The following is a 21,170-nucleotide window of genomic DNA, read 5'->3' as shown; positions in this document are numbered from 1 at the left end:
TCTGCATTGTGAATAGGCACACTTTGTGTATGTGGTCAGTTTGGAGCCCAGTGTAGATAATTTGTCTTTGAATTATGAACATTTAACTTCATTTGAGGTAGAAATCTATTTAATTAATGACAACAATACAAATTTTCAGGCATGACAGAGGGGTCTAGACCTCCTTAAGCAGAGCATAGACCATATCTACTGTGTGTCATATGAGGTTTAAGAATGGGAAAATAAATTGCAAAAAGCAAGTTGAAAGAAATAATGGTAAATAATAACTGAATATTTAAGCAAAAGTGGTAGAAGAAAATGTAGACTTACTTATATATGTGATATGGGAAGATAGAAATAGTTCAAGGATAATACTGAAGTTATTAATAGTAAAGTTAACTGGGGCCTAAGGTGAGAGAAAGTTCATGCTCCAATACCATGCAGTAGTAACAAGCAGAATGTTTTGCTGTTCTATATGCTTCATTAGGCTCAAAAGTTAAAATGCCATTGCTTCCTTTGAACTTGCCTGTCATGTTTTATCTCACGATGAATTATACAATATTACCTTCATAAACAGCATATGAACTGTAGAGAGCCTCTTTTCTCTAGTTATTTGGAAAGATGAAAAACTCTGCATACACTAAAATAAATGATGTTTCTTCTAATTCCAAGGTTTTAATTGTTGAATTGTAATCACAAGGTATAGATGATATATTTGTTTAATTAAGAAAGTCTGATGTTCATGAGGAAATAAGAAAATGTGTAGCAGTGGCATGTAAGAGTCAACACCAAGGGCTAAGATTTTCACGACTGAGTTATCTTTGTGCATATAATTAAATACTATTCATCTCTCACGTCATATTTAAGGGAGATAGTTTAAAATGCTTTATATGTTTATGAATCTATAGTTTCCTTAGTATTGATCTGAACACCTAATAAACTTGGCTTTGAAGTAATTTTTGGTTGTATAATTTATTAGCAGCTTAGTTTTTTCATCTTTGAATCCATTTTAGTATTTGAATTTAAAATGAATTCAATTAAAGGGCAAATAAGCAATGATGAAAATAGAATGAGAGTGAGAGCAAATTGTTAACATTTGGTAGAAAGGCAAGAGAACTGAAATGGGAGTCAGATCATGCAAATTCTGGTCCTAGGCTGACTTTCACTCACTATGAGACCTTTATCTTCTGGGACCCCAGAAGCCTTTTATGTAAATTAAAACGTATAGATTAGAGGACTCCTGGCACATGAACTGCATAGTTGTTTAACAAATAAGATTCCCTTTTCCTATTGGGCATACAGATTCCTTTGCATTTTAGAAGTGCCCATTGGAAGGGCACCTGGGTGGCTCAGTGGGTCAAGTGTCTGACTCTTGATTTTGGCTCAGCTCATGATCTCAGGGTGGTGAGATTGAGCCCTGACTTGGGCTCTGTGCTGGGGGTGGAGTCTGCTTAAGATTCTCTTCCCCTCTCTCTGCCCCCCACCCACCCACATGCATGCATGATAAGGCTCTCTCTGTCTCTAAATAAATAAATAAATAAATAAAATATGCATTATGATTAGTGACCAGTGATGTCATTTCTTTCAAAATCTATTTTCTCAGTGAGCATGTTATTCAATTAATGCAAAATGTGAAGTTGTATAGCTTCTTTGTCAAGAACTGATAAACCCATGTGTCATTTTACACAAATGGTTACTTGGAAGAGGAAATTGGCTAATCAAGATGAAAGTACAGCAAAGAAACAAAAGATGATAGTGTTGGAAGTGAAATTCCAATTGAATGTAAATGTAGTTATAGAAGGAATAGCTGACTGTGGGAATGATAACTGCCTGCCATTGGGGAGACTAGATATGCATCCTGAGGAATTTAGTAATGGTGAACTTACTAACATACATGAGGGAAATAGTTGTGATGAAAAGGAGAAAGATGTCCCAGAGAAAGTGACACTGGCATAAAATTTAACACTAAAGGAACATTTGGGGATATTTCATGACATGGAAAATATAAAGATAAAAGTGTAGAAGCTGATCCAAACAAGAATATGACAATTTTCAAGGCATAGAAGAGGTGCTTGCTCTGTGTTGTAGTATATGACAAGGAAGCACATTCACACTACTCTTGATAAGATTTTTTAGATGAAGAATTAAAGCATTCTAATTCTTAATGTTTCTAATGTTTTAAATTACAGTATAAATATCAGCTTTACTATTTTTGAATAAATATCAGCTTTACTATTTTTTCACTTCCCTATATATTTATAGCCAACAGTAAGAGCATTTTAAATGTTTTGGCAAAAAATTACAAAGGTCACAAAATAATTATAAATCTTCCAACTGATGATTAAGGCCAGTTTGTACAATTTCAGCTTGCACAGTCATTGCATATGAAGGGATCTTTTCTGGATTCTCTATATGGTTCTATTTATCTAAACACATAATCTAACTCTAATACTACACTGTCCTGATTACTGTAGATTTATAGTAAAAGGTTTCAGATCAGTGTAACAAGCTTTGTTGTTTTTAAAAATTATTTGGGTTATTCTGTGCTCTTTGCATTTCTGTGATTTTAAAAATCAACTTGTCAATTTAAAAAAAAATATCCTTCTGGGATTTTAATTGGTGTTATTGTTGAATCTGTAGCTCTGTTTTGGAACAATTGATATCATATAGTTTGAACAATTGATATCGTATAGTTCAAGTCTCCTGAAGATGTTGTATCTCTTCATTTATTTAGGTCTACTTTGATTTTCCTATAATTTTCATTCTACAGATCTTACATATGTTATTATTATCTCTGCTAAGTGTTCCCTTTTTGAAATTATACTAGTATGTATGAAATAATTTTAAACATTCACATAATTTTTTTTAAAGATTTTTAATTTTTAAGTAAACTCTGTACCCAGCTTGGGGCTTGCACTTAAAACTCCGAAGTCAAGAGTCACATTCTCTACTGACTGAGCCAGCCAGGTGCCCCTGACATTCACATAAATTTTTTGAGTGGATATATTATTTATATTTATATTTATATTATTTATGTCTTCAGTTCTTTGGATAAATACCTAGGAGTGGAATTTTAGGACATATGGTAAGTATATGTTTAATTTTGTGAGAAAGTGCCAAACTCTCTTTCAGAGTGTCTATACTTTAAATATTTTTAGGTTGTATCTTATAATTTGATATACTTTTCATTTTCATTATATTCAAAATATTTTCAAAATTTCCATTGTGATTTTCTCTTTGAACCAGGGGTCATTTAGAAGTATGTTGTTTGATTTCTTAATACATAGGGGTTATTATATTAATATTTTCTTCTTATTGGCTTATAGTTTATTTACATAGTAAGTTTTGATCAAGAATCATATTCTGTATGATTTCAATACTTTTAAATTTATTGAGACTATTGTATGGCTCAGTATGTGGTTTCTTTTGGTTAATATTCCAGAGTGTTGTTTCACTCTCCTATATTTTTTTTGTTTGAGTCTTTTGTCTGTCGTGCCAATTGCCAAGAGAACAGCCCTCAAATTTCAACTATATTTATGTTTGCTTATTTTTCATTTTAGTTCTATCAGTTTTTGCTTCATATATTTTCAGGCTGTTTTGGGGGGCATATATATTTAAGATTTTTATGTCTTCTTGATAAATTGATCCCTTTATCATTACATAATGATATTCTTTATTCCCAGTAACATTCCTTATATTGAAGCCTATTTTGTCTATCGTCATCCCAAATTATTTTGGTTGGTGTTAACATGCTATGTCTTTTCCCATTTTTTTTTTTTTTTGTATTTCTGAAATTTTTTTTAAAATTTAATTTTATTATGTTAATCACCATACCCCATTTGTTTTTGTTTAATCTATCTGTGTTTTTTATTTAAAGTGGGTTTTGTATAGGTAGTTTATAGTTGGGTCTTGCTTCTTTTGCGCAGTCTGACAACTCTGTTTTTGTTGTTGTTGTTGTTTTTAAACATTTTATTTATTTACCTGACAGAGAGAGACACAGCAAGAGAGGGAACACAAGCAGGGGGAGTGGGAGAGGGAGAAGCAGGTTTCCCGCCGAGCAGGGAGCCCGATGTGGGGCTCGATTCCAGGACCCTGAGATTATGATCTGAGCCGAAGGCGGACACTTAACAACTGAGCCACCCAGGTGCCCCAACAACTCTGTTTTTTTTTATTGGAGTCTTCAGATCATTTACATTCACACATTTAATGTAAGTATCAATATCATTGGTTTAAATTTACCCTCTTTTCTTTGTTGTCTATTTGTCCTATATGTATTTTTTCACATTTCCTCTTTTACTGCATTCTTTTTGATTGAGATTAGTTGGGCTTTAAAAAATAATTCCACATTTATCTCCACATTTGACTTATTCATTATATACCCTTTTCTTAAAATTTTAGTGGTTGCTTTAAGCTTCCAATATACATCTTTACTCTTTTTTTTCTAAGATTTTATTTATTTATTTGAGAGAGAGAGAGAGAACGAGTGGTTGGTGAGGGGCAGAGGAGAGGGAGGAGAAGACTCCCCGCTGAGCAGGGATCCTGATGTGGGACTTGATCCCAGAGCCCTGGGATCATGGCCTGAGCTGAAGGCAGCCACTTAACTGAACCACCCAGGCATCCCTACATCTTTACTTTTTAAAGATAATGTTACGCTGCTACAAATATTGTGAAAGAAATTTACAACACAGTATTTCTATTCCTCCAGACCTTTTTGTGCTATTGTCACATATTTTACTTTACATATGTTATAAATGACAGAATACACTGTTACTATTTTTGCTTTGAACAGTTATCTTTACAATATTAAGATACAAAAATTTGTCTTTTATATTCATCCATAAATTTACCACTTCCATCTGGTATCATTTTCTTTCTTCCTGAAGAACTTTCTTTTACATTTATTCTATTCCAGGTTGGTGGCATTACAGTGAAACTTTTTAGCTTTTGTTTGTTTCAAAGTCTCTATTTGATCTTCATTTTTGAAAGATATTTTTACTGGGCTAGAATTCTGGGTTAAGCTGTTCTTTCAACAATTTAATTCTTTTAAAAATTTAAAGATGTCATTCCATTGTCTGCTGGGTGGCATAGTTTCTAATGAGATTTTTACTGTCATTGTTATCTTTGTTCTGCTGTACATAGTGTCTTTTTCTGTTGCTGCTTTTATGATTTTCACTTTATGCCTGTTTTTCAGCAATTTGGTTGTTATATGCCCTGATGTGGTTTTGTTTATTGTGCTTGGATTTTGTTGAGTTTCTTGGATTTGTGCCATTATAATTTCTAAGAACTTGGAAAATTTTGGCCATCAAATTGTCGCATAATTTTTCTCCTCTTGCCCTTTCTGGGAACAGTGATATACGTTGTAGACTTTTTGTTATTGTTCCACACGACACCAAGGCACTATTTATTATTATTTTTTAAATTTGGCACTATTTATTATTATTTTTTAAATTTGGGGTGGCGGGTGGCTTAGTCGGTTAAGCGTCTGACTATTGATTTCAGCTCAGGTCATGATCTCAGGGTTGTGATATCAAGCCCCGAGTTGGGTCCACACTGGGCTTGGAGCCTGCTTAAGATTCTCTCTCTGTCCCTTCCTCTGCCCCCATTCCTGTCTGAATGCGCTTGTGCCCTCGCTCCCTAAAAAAAAAAAAAAAAAAAAATTATTTTTTCTTTCTTTATTTCATTTTGGATAGTTTCTATAACTATGTCTTCAAGTTCACTGATATTTGTTCTGCAGTATCTAATCACTTGTTATTCCCATTCAGTATGTTTTGATTTCAGACATTGTATTTATATTTTTCCTTTGAATCCTTGAGCCTTTTTATATTTCTAAAGTTATTTGAAGTTTTTTATTTTTTTATTTTTTACCGCTAAGATACAATCTCTATCATGTCTGGACTTATTTCTATTGATTATTCTTTTTCCTATTTAGGGTTCCTATCTTCCTGTGTTTTGCTTGCCAGATGATTTTTGATTTGGCACTTGATGTTGTGAAATATGAATTGTTGATTGGAAGAATTTTGTTGTATTTCTTTAAAGAGTGTTGGAATTTGTTCTGACAAACAGTTGTTTATGGATCAGTTTGATCCTTTCACACTGTTTTTGAAGCTTTGAGTGAATGAAGAATAGCCTTTATTTAGCTGTTCCCACTCCCAAGGTGTTACCTTTCTAAAGAACCAATCAAATAACACAGAAGACCATAAATACTCATGTGCTATTAAAATTGGAGCTTAAATACATAAAATTTTGGATTCAACACTTTGGAAAATATACATAATGGGAATACTTTGAAAGTTTCTCAGGTTGGCATGAAAAGAAATTGAACACAGTATCTCTATTTTTTGAATAAATGAATTAATAACCTTTGGGGAATCATTAGTTAACATTTTATTATGAAAAACTTCACACATACATAAAATAGAGAGATTTGTAAGTGAACCTCTATACCTTCATATGTCCATTATCTAATTTATGTAATAGTCAACATTTGCCTTTCTTTTTTTGTAATCACATGCCATTATCACATCTAACAGAATTAACAGTAATACTCTAGTATCATCCCAATCCATATACAACATTCCATATGTTGCATTTGGTTATTATGTTTCTTGAGTCTTTTTTTATTTTGTAAAATCTTCCTGCCCCTTTCTTGGTCTGTGATTTAGTAGAAATTTCAGGTTGTATGTTATATAGAATAGTGCTTCTCAACTTTAATATTTGAGATATAAATTGTCTAAGGGTTTTGTCAAAATGCAGATTCTTCTTCAGTAAGTTTGGGAAGGGCCCTAAAATGTTGTATCTCTTTTTTTTAAATTAAAACATTTTTACTTTTTAAATTCAAGTATAATTAACATACAGAGTTATATTATTTTCAGGTAAACCCAATTAAGCAGTTCTATTCATTACTCAGTGCTCATCATGATAAACATGCTCTTCATCCCTTTACCTATTTCACCGATCCCCCTACCCACTCCCCCTGGCAACCACCACTTCTCTCTATTTTTAATTTTTTTTAGAATTTAAACTGTTGATTTTATTTTTTTGTTTCAAGTTTTTACTTAAATTCCAGTTAGTTAACATAGTGTATATTAGTTTCAAGTGTATGATTTAATGATTCATTACTTGCATACAACACCCAGTGCTCATCACAACAAGCACCCTCCCTAATACCCATCAGCTACTTAACCCATCCCCCTGCCCATCTCCCCTCCAGCAACCCTCAGTTTGTTCTCTATAGTTAAGAGTCTGTTTTATGGTTTGCTTCTCCTTTTTTTTTTCATATTTTCATGTTTTGTTTCTTAAATTCCATTTACATATGAGTGAAATCATACGGTATTTGTCTTTCTCTGACTTATTTCACTTAGCCTGATACTCTCTAGCTCCAACCATATGTCATTGCAAATGGCAAGATTTCATCCATTCTTTTTTTTATGGCTGGGTAATAGTCTGTTGTGTGTGTATATATATATATATATATATATATATATATATATATATATATATATATATACCACATCTTCTTTATCCATTCATCAGTCAGTGGACATTTGGGCTCTTTCCATAATTTGGGAGTTGTAGATAATCTGTCATAAACACCAGAGTGCATGTATCCCTTTGAATCAGTATTTTTGTATCTTTTGGGTAAATACCTAGTAGTGCAATTGCTGGGTCATAGGGTAGTTCTATTTTTAACTTTCTGAGGAACATCCATACTGTTTTCCAGAGTGGCTGGACCAGTTTGCATTCCCACCAACAGTGCTTGAGGGTTCCTTTTTCTCCACATCTTCATTTCTTGAGTTTTTAATTTTAGCCATTCTGACAGGTGTGAGGTGTATCTCATTATAGTTTTGATTTATATTTTCCTGATGATGAGTGATGTTGAACAATTTTGTATTTCTTTTTTAAAAGATTTATTTATTTATTTTAGAGAGAGAGAGAAAGAGACAAAGTGAGAGAGAGAATGTCAAACAGACTCCCTACTGAGTGTGGAACTGGTTGTGGGACTCAGTCCCAGGTCACTGAGATCATGACCTGAAATGAAGTCAAGAATCAGCTGCCCAACTGACTGAGCCACCCAGGTGCCCTGATAGATTTTGTGTTTCAAACCAAATCCCAGATGATGCCTATTTTAATGGACAGAGAACCACACTTAGAATAGCACAAGTTTCATAGCCATCTCCGCACTTACTTAATCAGAATCTGCATTTAATAAGATCCCGAGTTGATTCATATGCACATAAAGTTTGAGAAGTGTGGCTCTCAAATGAGAAAGCTGGACTATATATAGTAAGGAAATGATCTCTTTTTTTCTTTTCTTTTTTTTTTTTTACCTTTTCTTAGTCCCTTTAAAGTAGTATCTGATTTGCTTCTATTAATATGGTCAGCTTCTGTTCTGATTGGTCAGTTTGCTTGTCTGATTGATTGATGCCCATGCCATACTGGTTGTTAACTTTTTTGAATATTATCCTTGAGTTTTATGTATATATGCATATGTTCATCTATACATTTCATTAGACTGCCAGATAGACATTTATGAGATATTCAAGGTTATAATGAACAAAAATTTCTTGTTTGTTGTATGTTTTATTTTCTTTGCTTTCCTCTAAACACAAGGAAATTAATGTGTATTACTATTAAGTCATCATCAGATAATTAATAAGCATCTCATGGTTTACACAGTTACCTTCTAGTACTTATCATAATTCCCTTTCATCAGCCAGTGCTTATAGCCCTTAATTTCTTCAAAACATTAGAAGAGAGTGTCAACTAATAATGATGAATTAGATTGCATTTCTGTGTGCTCAACACTCAGATAAGTACTTGGCTTTCATTTTCTTACTGTCAGTGTTCAGGATTTTTCAGTGTTAAGAAATGAAAAGAAGGCATTACAGAGCATAATAGGAATATTTGTTGAAAAACTGGATCATAGTTTCAAGCATTATAAAAAGAGCTAGGTATAACTTAAGAAACCTTGAAATTGGGGCAGCTGGGTGGCTCAGTCATTAAGCTTCTGCCTTAGGCTCAGGTCATGATCTCAGGGTCCTAGGATCGAGCCCCACATCAGGCTCCCGGCTCGGCAGGAAGCCTGCTTCTCCCTCTCCCCCTGCTTGTGTTCCCTCTCTCGCTGTGTCTTTCTCTGTCAAATAAATAAATAAAAATCTTTAAAAAAGTAACCTTGAAATTACCAGCAAAGAGAGATATTCAATTTTTGAGGATTATTTAAAATACCAAAATAAAAATGTAATTTTAAAGCAAGGTGTATTTAAAAAATAACTAATCTCAAATATACTTTACTTGCCTAAATTATATTATTTGATTTTCTTCATTATAGATATTCTTCTTTTCTCTCCAGAAGAAAGTATTTTTTAAAGTAATTTTTATTTTCATTTTTTACATGGTATTTATTATAGTTGTATATATCCATAAACAACATATACTGTTGTTATTGTTGGTGGTGGTGGTGGTCTTTTCTTTCTTTCTTTTTTTTTTTTAAGATTATTTATTTATTTATTTGAGAGAGAGAGAGAGAGAGACAGGAGAGAGGGAACACAAGCAGGGGGAGTGGGAGAGGAAGAAGCAGGCTTCCCGCTGAGCAGAGAGCCCGATGTGGGCCTCGATCCCAGGATCCTGGGATCATGACCTGAGCCAAAGGCAGACTCTTAATGACTGAGCCACCCAGGAGCCTTTCTTTCTTTCTTTCTTTCTTTCTTTCTTTCTTTCTTTCTTTCTTTCTTTCTTTCTTTCTTTCTTTCTTTCTTTCTTTCTTTTTCTTTCTTTCTTTCTTCCTTTCTTCTTTTTTTTCTTTCTTTCTTTCTTCCTTTCTTTTTTTTCTTTCTTCTTCTTCCTTTCTTCCTTTCTTTTCTTTCTTCTTCCTTCTTCTTCCTTCCTTCTTCTTCCTCTTCCTTTCCTTTCTCTTTCTTTTTCTTTCTTTCTTTCTTTCTTCTTTCTTTCTTTCTTTCTTTCTTTCTTTCTTTCTTTCTTTCTTTCTTTCTTTCTTTCTTTCTTTCTTTCTTTCTTTTTGCTGTGCTTTTGAACTTTATTTAGATGGTATCATACTTGTAGGCATCATTATGAACCATGTCTTTTCTTCATTAAAATTATGTTTCTGAGAAATATCCATGTTGTTATATGTAACTCTACTTCATTTATTTTACCTGCTGATCTGTATCCATTATGAGTATATCACAGCATATACCTATTCCTTTTTTCCTTTTCCTGTTGAAGAACACTTAAAATGTTTCCAGATTTTGCTATTGCAAAGGATGCTGCAACAAGGTCAGGTATATTACTCCTTAGAATATATTTAAGAATTTTCCTTTTGTAAATACTTAGAGTAGGAATTGTATTTTATCTGTGGGAATTTTCAATTTCATTAGATGATGCAAAATTGCTCTCTGTGGTGATTTTAACACTTATGAACCCAGCAGCAGCATATGAGTTCTTATTTTTCTTTATCCTTGCTTAGAGCTGCCTTTTTCTTTTTCTTTTTTTTTTTTGGTAAGGTTAAGAAAACTGGCCTGAAAACTGCAGTCTGTCTGGGTACATGTCTTGAGAGAAGACACTGTGATACATGATTAATTTATTTAATGTTTATTGCTTAATTCCATTATTCTTGAGTCAATTTAGTTCTCTCTAGAAAATTACATTTCAAATTTCTTTTTTTAAAAAATGATTTTATATATTTGAGAGATAGAGAGTGCATGGTGGGGAGGGGCAGAGGGACAGGGAGAGTCTTAAGCCAACTCTGCACTGAGCAGGGAGCCCCACTGGGGGCTTCATCTCATGACTCTGAGATCACGACCTGAGCCCAAACCAAAAGTTGGATGCTCAACCGACTGTACCACCCAGGCGACCCACATTTCAAATTTCTTGACAATCTTTAACGTACCTAAGTTTTGTTTAATTTTTCACTTTCAGTATTGTTTAGTTTCAGTTTCCCTTTTTTCTGTAAGCATTGTTGGAGATATATTTCTTTCATTAATTAAAAATTGTTTTTGTGGGGTTTTCTTTGTTTTCTATAGAATGTCTTTTGTTGTCTCTTTATTTCGTCCTACCTTCATTTTGTAGATTTATTTTCTGATTCTTATTCTAACATGTTGAATAGAACACAACTCACTTATTTTTTAATACATGTATTTGTGGCTGTAAATTAAACTGATACAACTTTAGCTGCATCCCATGTGTAGTGCTTGCATTGTTTTAATTCTTAATATCTTGTTATTGCCATCTATTGTTTTCCTTCCTCCCAAGAAAGGCTGTTTTTACTTGCTGATTTCTGGTTAAATTTTGTTAGAGAATCCTGTGTATGGGAAGCAATGCTTTGGCATTTTTTGACTCTTTGTTACTTTTTATGAGGTCATTTTTGTACATTTCATATATATTTGAAAAGAAAAACAAAGTCCAGTATTTATACCTCTTAGATCACTCTTTCTTGCTTGCTTATTTATCTATCTATCTATTTATTTATTTACAAGGCTCCACACTGGTGTGGAGCCTAGCATGGGGCTTGAACTCACAACCCTGAGATCAAGACCTGAGCTGAGATCAAGAGTCAGATGCTTAACCAACTGAACCACCCAGGCACCCTACTAATTTTGTTTTATAACACTTGATGTATTCAGTAAATTTGTCTTGATCTATCAATATCTGACATATAGGGGTTAAAATTTTCCCCAAATGACTGAGGGCTTTTCAAATTCTCCTTGTATATGAAACCACTTTTGCTGTATATGTATCAAAACTGGATGTTTTAGTATATACATAGCCATGATTGTTTTATTTTCGTGAACTGTTTCCTGTATTATTACGTAAGACCTATCTCAGTAATGTCTTCATTTTTTGCCTTAAGTTCTACTTACACTGACATTAATACGACCTCAACCAGTTTCTTTTGGTTTGTAATGTTTGCATATCTTCATTTCTTTTGGATTCTTGTCCTGTGAAGGTGTTTAGGCTAACAGATCCTATCCTTGACTCACTGTGCCCCTTGGTACATTTTTTGTTATGGGGCTTGTGCCTGTGACTTCCACTTACTTAAGGGGGCAACTGGCTAGAAGTAAGCACTTTGCCAGTCTGACCCTGCCTCAACTCTGAATCTTCTTGGAACCTCTACTTCAGATAGACAATATTTGATATTAATATTTCTTTTTCCTTAAAAATTTTTTTGCTGCAGTTTTGTTAGATTTTAGATTTAATTTCTTTCTTTCCTTCTTTCTTTCTTTCCTTCTTTTCTCTCTTTCTTTCTTTCATGATTTCAGAATTTCTTTATGCTTTTTTCTAGTTCCTTTTCTAGTTCCACTATTTTAGGATAGTGCTTCACAAACTTGACTGTATATTGAATACACCTGTGGAGCTTTAAAAACTAGTGACATCTGGTCTGGGTCTCTTCCCCCACCTTCAAACTGTGGTTTAATTAGTTGAGGGGGGGTGTAAGGTTTGAGCATCGGGGTTTCTAAAGTCTTCCCAGGCAATTCTAATGTGTACTATAACCTAGCTCTGGGAGCTCTCCCTAGACAAGCTTTTCTTTCTGCAAAAGCTGTTACTGGTTCTGGCTCAGCAGGGGAAGGAGGAGAATAAAGGGTCTTTTCGTTTAGCTGTAGAGTTACAAAGTTCTTGATTTACTTCATGGCCCCTTAACTTCTCTTTCTATATACTGTTTCTGAGATTTGGTTATCTCTGAAATTTTTCTTACCTTTGTATAGATTTGTCTTGCATTCATTTGACTGTGGATTGTCTTTGTTTTGCGTTCTCTGTCAATTTATCTTCTTTGAATGCCCCCACATATTTGATCAGTTGATATCACTATTGTTTTATAGTACTATATTAATAATATACTGTGATATAGTTTTATATATGTAATATAGTTTAGTACTAATACATGTATATTCTGTTTTTTAAGGGATTCTGAAAGGGATGGTAGATGAATTTGCTCAGATTTTTTCCCTTTTTTTTAGAGAGAAAGAGTGTGGGTGGGGAGGGGCAGAGGGAGGGAGAGAGAATCTCAAGCAGGCTCCACATTCATCATGGAGCCCAATGCAGGCCTCTGTCTAACAACCCTGAAATCCTGCCACCCAGGCACCCCACTCAGATTCTTTCTTGATCTAATCTTTGCCTCTTCATTAAACTGTATTTTAAGCCATTGTATGAACTAATTGAGTCTTTTTTGTTGTTGTTTCCTCATAAGCTATGCTGTATTCCTCAGAAAGCTCTGCACTGGAAACTTGCCTTCTTTCTGAGGTGACCCTATAGATTATAGTTTTCCTGGACTTTTACCTTCCTGGGATTTTGGACCAAAGTAGGTCCTGGGAGAGATTTGGAAAGAAAGGGAAAAGATCATTTTCATGGCTCCAGAGGTCACACTCTTGCCGCATTGAATTCCATATTCAGAAAGATATCAGATACATGCTTTACAGTAAAGGAGAGAGATATAAAAACGTTTAATATACTATTTGCAAGAGCCAGTTTAATGTTTTAATTCAAAAGAGAAATCTGCAATCATGAAATTTTAGACACTAGTAAGATGTCAGAGAAGATGAAATCATCCAAGTAAACTTATTCCTTAGGCAGTCTTAGGGGTCTTCTTGATTTGACATTATTAAAATTGGGGTGAAAAGTATGCATATAAGGTAACAAATATGTTTTGCCTAAGAGTGTGACTAGGGTTAATACATTTTTTTATATTTTGTATTACGTATTTCTTACCTGATCTTTTGTTTTTCATTTTCTGTTGTGTTAAAACCTTAATTTACTATTTATTGTGCTTACAGAATATATATAATCCTAGGTCCCAGGGAATGTATTTTGATCAGTACAGGGAACCATATAGGGACAACTTTATGGATTAATATTGGGAAATAATAAATATTTACTAGATGAAATACACAAAACAGTTGAATAGATTTTGCTCAATCTTCTTTACAATAGTCACCAAGAGACCGGCTGAAAAATATCAGCACTGAAGTGTTATTTTTTGAGAAAATTTATAACAATTGAAAGCAGAACTTTAAGATGAAGTTGCCAGCACAATCTTACAGCATCATCCCTAGGTACTGTCAGTAAGATTGAAATTTTTGATCCCTATCATTATTTTCTACATAGTACATTCACAGACTGAGCACAGGTAAATAATGTTCTGTGAATTCAGTTCATCGTGCCAGTATCTTGAAAGGCACTTTACATCAGTGCTTTCTATCATATATCAACAGGGGATTACTAGTCTCAGCTCTTCTGATTGTATTCTGAAAACTCTGGTATTTATCTTAATCCTCTCTCTTTTCCCTTACCAAGATATCTTTTTCATATCATTCAGGCAATTTTGCTCGGCATTTTCTTTGGGGATTACAATTTCTTTTATGTCTCTTGGGGTCTCTTCTAATTAGTAGTAGAAAGGAATTAGGGACTCCAACTTTGCTGATTTGTGTGTGTGCTAGTCTGATCTCACAGCAGTTCTTTTATATTCCTAATAAATACTTTAAGAGATTCAGCTTTCCCAATTGTATGGTTGCCTCTCAGATGATTGACTTCTACCAATTAACAGCTGCTAAATGACTTTACTATGAAAAAAAAAGTCATGTTTGCTTTTTTTTTTTTTTTTTTGGTAGAAGGGAGCCATAAACACAGTGTTATCATTGGAAATTTTTCTAAAGAAAACATTGGGGGGAAAAAATCCTACCAATTATTAAGAGGAATGAAGTAGAATTCAAATTTGATAAAAACATATTTATCCCTTATGAGTGTCACACTAAATTTATTTTCATGGTTCAATGATTAAAATTTTAATTATAAAATAAAATAATTCTTTCTGGGGCACCTGGGTAGCTCAGTTGTTAAGCGTCTGCCTTCGGCTCAGGTCATGATCCCAGAGTTCTGGGATCGAGCCCCGCATCGGGCTCCCTGCTTGGAGGGAAGCCTGCTTCTCCCTCTCCCACTCCCCCTGCTTGTGTTCCCTCTCTCGCTGTCTCTTTCTGTCAAATAAATAAATAAATAAATAAATAAATAAATAAATAATAATTTAAAGAATAGTTCTTTCTCAGTAAAATGACCTATTTTTAAACCAGTAATTTTATTGTGACAATTTAGTAAGGACATTTAAGTTTATTTTATTTGCTTAAACGTGGAAACCAAACACAATTTTCCCCTCATTTTATTTAGGCTACCCTTAGGCAAAAACTATAGCTAGTCCCTCTCAATATCTTGTTTTTCTTTTCTCTCCACTTGTTCTTAACTTTGTGATATTGATCCATCTCAGGAACTTAAAGTTCTCATGTCCTCTGTTCTTTTGTCTTCTCCTTAAAACTCCATCTCAAGAAAGTATCATTTGATTCATTCAAATTAATAGACATTTTATTAAACTTTATGAATTTGCATTTTAACATAGGACAAAGTTCTAATTTTGCTTACACACCTGAAAATGAAATTCAAATTTGGCGTAAGTTGGAGTGGGGAAATTTGGGGGAAATTTAAGCTTACTGTTGTGATTGAAAATCATCCAATAGATGATAACTTATCTGGATTTGTGCTGGATTGTCTATTGTCAACTCAGCACCGTTACTACTACTTCCTTCTGAGGCTGGGAACTATATTTTCAAGAATGCTCTGCTTTGAATGGTTCTAGATTAGAGCCTTCCAAATTCCAGTCTTTCAAATTCCAAAAGAACAACAGAAGCAGTTCTTTTACTGTTGTCTGAGGAATTTAGCTTCCCTTTGCCTGAAGAACATATGATGAGCTCTCCTGAAGTAATCATCTTTCTGAAAAATGTCAATCATCCTTAAAATTCAGTTCCACTTCTTATCATTTCTTCTAGACCTATAATTAGACAGAAAGCTCTATATGCCACAGGAAGATGGATACAAAATGTGACCTGGGAGGAGATACCAAACTTGCCAAATATGCCAATATGGATATTTCTAAGCAAAGACTCTGGATTTAGTGTTGTCTTGAGTACCTGGGAAAGGCTCTATAAGTTTGCTCAGTTGGTTGACTAAAACCTGAACCCAGTAGTGGCTATTGTCAGAGTCTGGGATTGATTTTACTTTCCTTACAAGCTAATAAGTTAGCCTGTTACAGTTTCATGGAATACGTAAGACTCTTGGGGTCAGATATAAAGAACTTTATTACTGTATAACAAGTAGTATGGGCATAACTTCTGCATCATTTCCCCTGTTCTCTAAGTCTCAGAAGGATAGTTCAGAGGGCACAAATAGATGATATGCATGCTGTGGGTTTGTGTTGTAGATGAGGAACAATGAGCTTGGGAATCTACCTATCCTATGGCAAGTGTATGCTTTGGTTGATGGAAACATTACTTCATATCTGAAATGATCGCTGAAAACACAACCATGGGAAATAGCTTGCATAAAGATCAATCAGGGCCTTGTATTCATGGAACTGGCAAGAGCATGCAGTTTTGCTCAGAGTCCATGGTGGAATGGACTTTCCCATAAGTCTACTCCTCTGTCCTACATGTTCTTGGCAAAACTCAGATTTTCAACTTTATTTGCACTTCATTGATCATTCTGATTAATCTGAAGGATTGAGGCTGAGACAAATCCATTCAATTTGTTTTATACAACATTTAATTAAGGATACTATCAACATGACTCTAATCATCAGAATGAGGCCATCCTTCAGTATTGACCTCCTCCCTGTTTCCCAAAGTCCTGGGCTCAGTTAAGTGTGAGTAAGTCCCAGGAGGATAAGTATGTCTCATTTCAGAATGGCAGGATGTAATCTAAGTCCAGTCTGTTACCCATTATGATTCTTTTAAAGGAGTTTAGACTGACTTGCTGATCTTTGGTTTCATTGCTAATGTTACAGGGGCAATAGATGCTACAAAACCAATCCTCATTCCCAATGGAGAGATATTCTTGGACCATTCTCTTCCACAGACAAACATACAACTTGGAGAGCACAGGTAACTTCAGTTTGGGATTTGTTGGTAAACCTGATTTGGATGACCATTACCTGACTTTGGTTTAACCACATGAGCAGTGTAATCAAGTAGTTGCAGCCTTGATTGCTACACATAGCATAACCCAAGGCTGTTTGGATATTAGAGGGGGCATATGAATTTGTCTCAGTCAGATCGAAACACAGTTCTGTCAGTCTTGTGTTTGTACACATACGAGGAGAGATACGTGTACTGAGGCTGATGTTGGTAGCACCAGGAATAAGATGGTTAAGGATCAGTTCTGTCCAAATGGATTTTTCTGCCTTTATAGCACATAGAGAGGGATGACAAACCTGGCAGCAAGTTAGATAGCCAGGTGCGGTTGCTGCTTTACTCAGACCACAGTAATTGTTAAAATGCACATACTCAACAATTAGTGGGAATGCTCATATTGGTTCCCTGACCTGTTTAGTGACAAGGAGGGTCAAATGGAAGGCCCTGGAGCTGTTTCTTCCTGCCCTGATAGTAAACAAATGCAATAGAGCTTTCCTGCAGTGATTTCAGACATTTGTGGCATCATCACACACTTAAAAGAAGTAAGAATGATGATTCATATTACATTCCTATTAAACTTCTCTCTTGTACAGAAGACAACAGCACTTGGAGAAGGACTTAATCAGGTAGTGACTTCATTAGCAGGTAGTGTTCAGGATGTGATTTCTTTACTTGAGCAAATTAACTTTGTCCGTAGTTCATAGTATACAGCTACCAATCAGGCAAATTCCTTTTTTTCTTTATAACTTATTAACAAAGACAAATCAGAAGCAGGTGAATAAGAAGAAAAAGTCTGCAGGAGAAATTTTGGAGGAGGGTGCATTCCACTTAGAGACTAATTAATACTATGGCTATAAACTGAGGCTGGGCTGGAACATATCGGGCACAGGGTAAGGTTGAAAAAGTAGGCTAGGGCTTGATGGTGTAGGGCTTTTAAGGAAACAGTTTAGGTAAAGGATTTTAGATTTTATTTTAGGAATAATAGGCAGGGCATTTGGTATGATCTGATTTATAATTTAGAAGATTCCTTTAGCTGTTATATGGTTAATGGATTGAAGTGGGACAAAGGTGTCAGGCAGGAAGCAACTAGAAGGCTATTTGAGAGTGCAAGTGAGAGATGATGTTGGCTTGGACTGAGGGGGTAGTGGAGAGGCAGTGAAATCACATGGGTTAGAGAAATATTTTCAAAAGCAGAGTTAATAGAATTTGATGATGGATTGAAGGTGAGAAGTCAAGGATGACTCTAGGTTTTAGGCTTGAGCAACTGAATGGTTAATAGTGCAGTTTACTGAGCTAGAGAAGACATGAGGAATGAGGGAAGAGAGTGAAGAATATACAGAGATGTTGTGGTTGGGGAGTAGGAAAACTGAGAATTCTTTTGAGCATCTAGTGTTTGAGATGCCAAATAAATAGCCAGTGGAGATGTCCAGTAGGCAGTTGGATATATGAGTCTGGCATTCAAGGAAGTGGTCCAGAACAGGTATAGGTTTTCGAGTTATTGATTTAAAGATGGTATTTAAAGACATGCGGTTTCCTAAAGGTAAGGAAAATAGAGAGATGAGATGTAGTTCCATGGCCAGCACTGGAACACTCCCAACATTTAGAGGTTAAGCAGAAGAGGAAAAGACAACAAAGAAGTTTGATGAATAAGGTAGAAGGTAAATAGGAAAAAGTTGGGTCATAGAAACCAGGAAAAGAAAGCATTTCAAAAAGGAGGAAATGATCAACTTATTTTATTTTATTACATTTTATTTTTAAAAACCACTTTATTGAGGTATGATTCACATACAAAAGCTGTACATATTTAATGTATACAACTTGATGAACTTGGCGTTAAGTGTTCATGTGTGAAACCATCACCACAATCCATGACATAAACATAATCACTACTCCCAAAAGTTTCCTCCTACCCTTTTATTTATTGATTGATTGGTTGGTTGATAAGAACACTAAACATAAGATCTACCCTATTAGCACATTTTTAAGCATATAATACAGCATTGATAACTATAGGTATTATGCTATACAGATCTCTAGGACTTATTTATCATGTGTAACTGAAACTTAGTACCTTTGATTAATATCTCCATTTCCTCCTGCTTCCAGCCCCTGTCAATTACCATTCTACTCTGTTTCTATGAGTGACTATTTTAGATTCCTCATATAAGTGGTATCATGTAGTATTTGGTTTTCTGTGTCTGGCCTATTTTCTTAGCATAATGCCCTTTGTATTCATCCATGTTGTTGGAATTGGCAGGATTTCTTTCTTTTCAAAGACTAAATAATAGGTGTGCCTGGGTGGCTCAGTCAGTAAGGTATCTGCCTTTGGCTCAGGTCATGATTCCAGGGTCCTGGGATTGAGCCCCTCATTGGGCTCCTTGCTCAGCGGGGAGCCCGCTTCTCCCTCTGCCTGCTGCTCCCCCTGCTTGTGCGTGTTCTCTCTCTCTCTCTGTCTCTGACAAATAAATAAATAAAATCTTAAAAAAAAAAAAAAACCCAAAAACTTGTCTTTAAGAAAGAAACTATGGAAAATACAAGTAGAGGTCCTGATCGAGCCCTGTGTTGGGCTCTTGGCTCAGTGGGGAGTTTACTTCTCCCTCTACTTCTCCCACCTGCTTGTTCTCTCTCTTTCTCTCTGTCTGTGTCTTTCAAATGAATAAATAAAATCTTAATTTTTTTTTTTTTACTTTATAATAGCCATCCTAACAGATTTGTGGTCGTATTTCATTGTAGTTTTGATTCTCATTTCCCTGATGATTAGTGATGTTGAACACCTTTTCATGTACCTCTTGGCCATTTCTATGCCCTCTTTGAGGAGATACCTATTTGGGCCTTTTGCCCATTTATTAGTCAGCTTATTTGTTCTTTTGCTTTTGAGTTATAGGAATTCCTTATACATTTTGGATATTAGCCCCTTATCAGATATATGGTTTGCAAATATTTTCTCCCATTCTATAGGTTGTCTTTCATTTTGTTAATAGACTAAGTTAAAACTGTCACAAGAGACAAAGAGGGTTATATATTAAGAAAAGGGTCAATTCAACAGGAAAATATAACAGTTATAAATATATATGCACACAACTTCAGAGCACCTAAATATATAAAGCAAACATTGACAGATCTGAAGAGGAAATAGACAGCAATACAATAATAGTAGAAGACTTCAATACCCCACTTCCAATAATGGATAGATCAGACAGAATATCAATAAGGAACCAGCAGACTTGAACAACATTATAGACCAAATAGATCAAGTATTTTAAATGCAGCCAAAATTTCAAATACAGTCGAGACAGAGAAGTGGTCTCTGACATTGATAGAACAGAATATTATAGTGACTTCAGCAAGTGGAATGTTAGTGGTGTTGTAGGGATGGAAGTGGTGGAGACTGGTGTGAGTTAAGAAGAACATTAAGACTAGCTGAAAGATATACTTAAAATTTAAAACAAAAAATGGAATGTACAACAATCCCACAACAACAATAGCAGGAACAAAACAGAAACAGAGAACTTAAAAAGCAAACAAAAAAACCAAAACAACAAGATCCAAAACCTCTCTTCAGATTAAATACATCTTTGAACTATGTTCTAATTTTCCTTTTACCACTTATCTTCCCCCTAGTGTAACATATTTCAGCCACTCAGTTTTATCCTCATGTCACTCTAGATTCTACCTTTCCCATTCCAGTAATCTGCTCTCTTAATGGTCATCAGTGACTGCATAATTATATTTCATTCTCCTCCTAAAACTTTCTCTTCTCTTGATATCCACAACCTTCCATTACATTGTTTCTCCCTTGTAACATTTTTTCTTTCTTTTCTGACTTGTCTCTCTTCTGTCCTTCCTCAGACTGTATTTCACCTTTTTTTCCTTCAGTTTTTATACATTCTTCTGTACTAATTGCCTACTATCTTATGGTTTCAATGACTTCAGTTATCCCTTCAGCATGAGTGATTCATACATTTGTCTCAATCCAGTTTCATTTCCAAGCCTCACACCAACATCTCTAACTTTCTTATCAACATCTTCATTTAGATAGCCTGCAAATAGTGTGTTCCAGACCTGTTCCTCTTCCAAACTTCTATGTGGTGAAGAAAGCAAGCTTTCATGAAGATAATATTTTTGCATGGAGTTGAAAGTTGTTCCAGGATTAAAGTAAATTTTATAGGAATAAGGACTCCTTCGGAAATTTATCTATTTTAGATCTTTAATGTTTAAATGCAAAATAGCTATTAGTAGGAATATTTTATT

The 21,170-nt window shown here is 34.6% G+C and overlaps 1 long non-coding RNA gene across 1 annotated transcript in view; it reads left to right on the top strand.

Annotated features, from left to right (window-relative positions):
• LOC113919251 overlaps positions 1–21,170 on the top strand; it is a 68,630-nt gene that overhangs the window by 23,568 nt on the left and 23,892 nt on the right. The window contains exon 2 of the long non-coding RNA XR_003518913.2: positions 16,793–16,889. This is a non-coding gene — a long non-coding RNA (uncharacterized LOC113919251). The remainder of the gene's footprint in view (positions 1–16,792; positions 16,890–21,170) is intronic.

The sequence above is a fragment of the Zalophus californianus genome, chromosome 3 (genome assembly GCF_009762305.2).
Source record: "Zalophus californianus isolate mZalCal1 chromosome 3, mZalCal1.pri.v2, whole genome shotgun sequence".
NCBI lineage: Eukaryota > Metazoa > Chordata > Mammalia > Carnivora > Otariidae > Zalophus > Zalophus californianus.
This window is presented reverse-complemented; position numbering and strand designations above follow the sequence as displayed.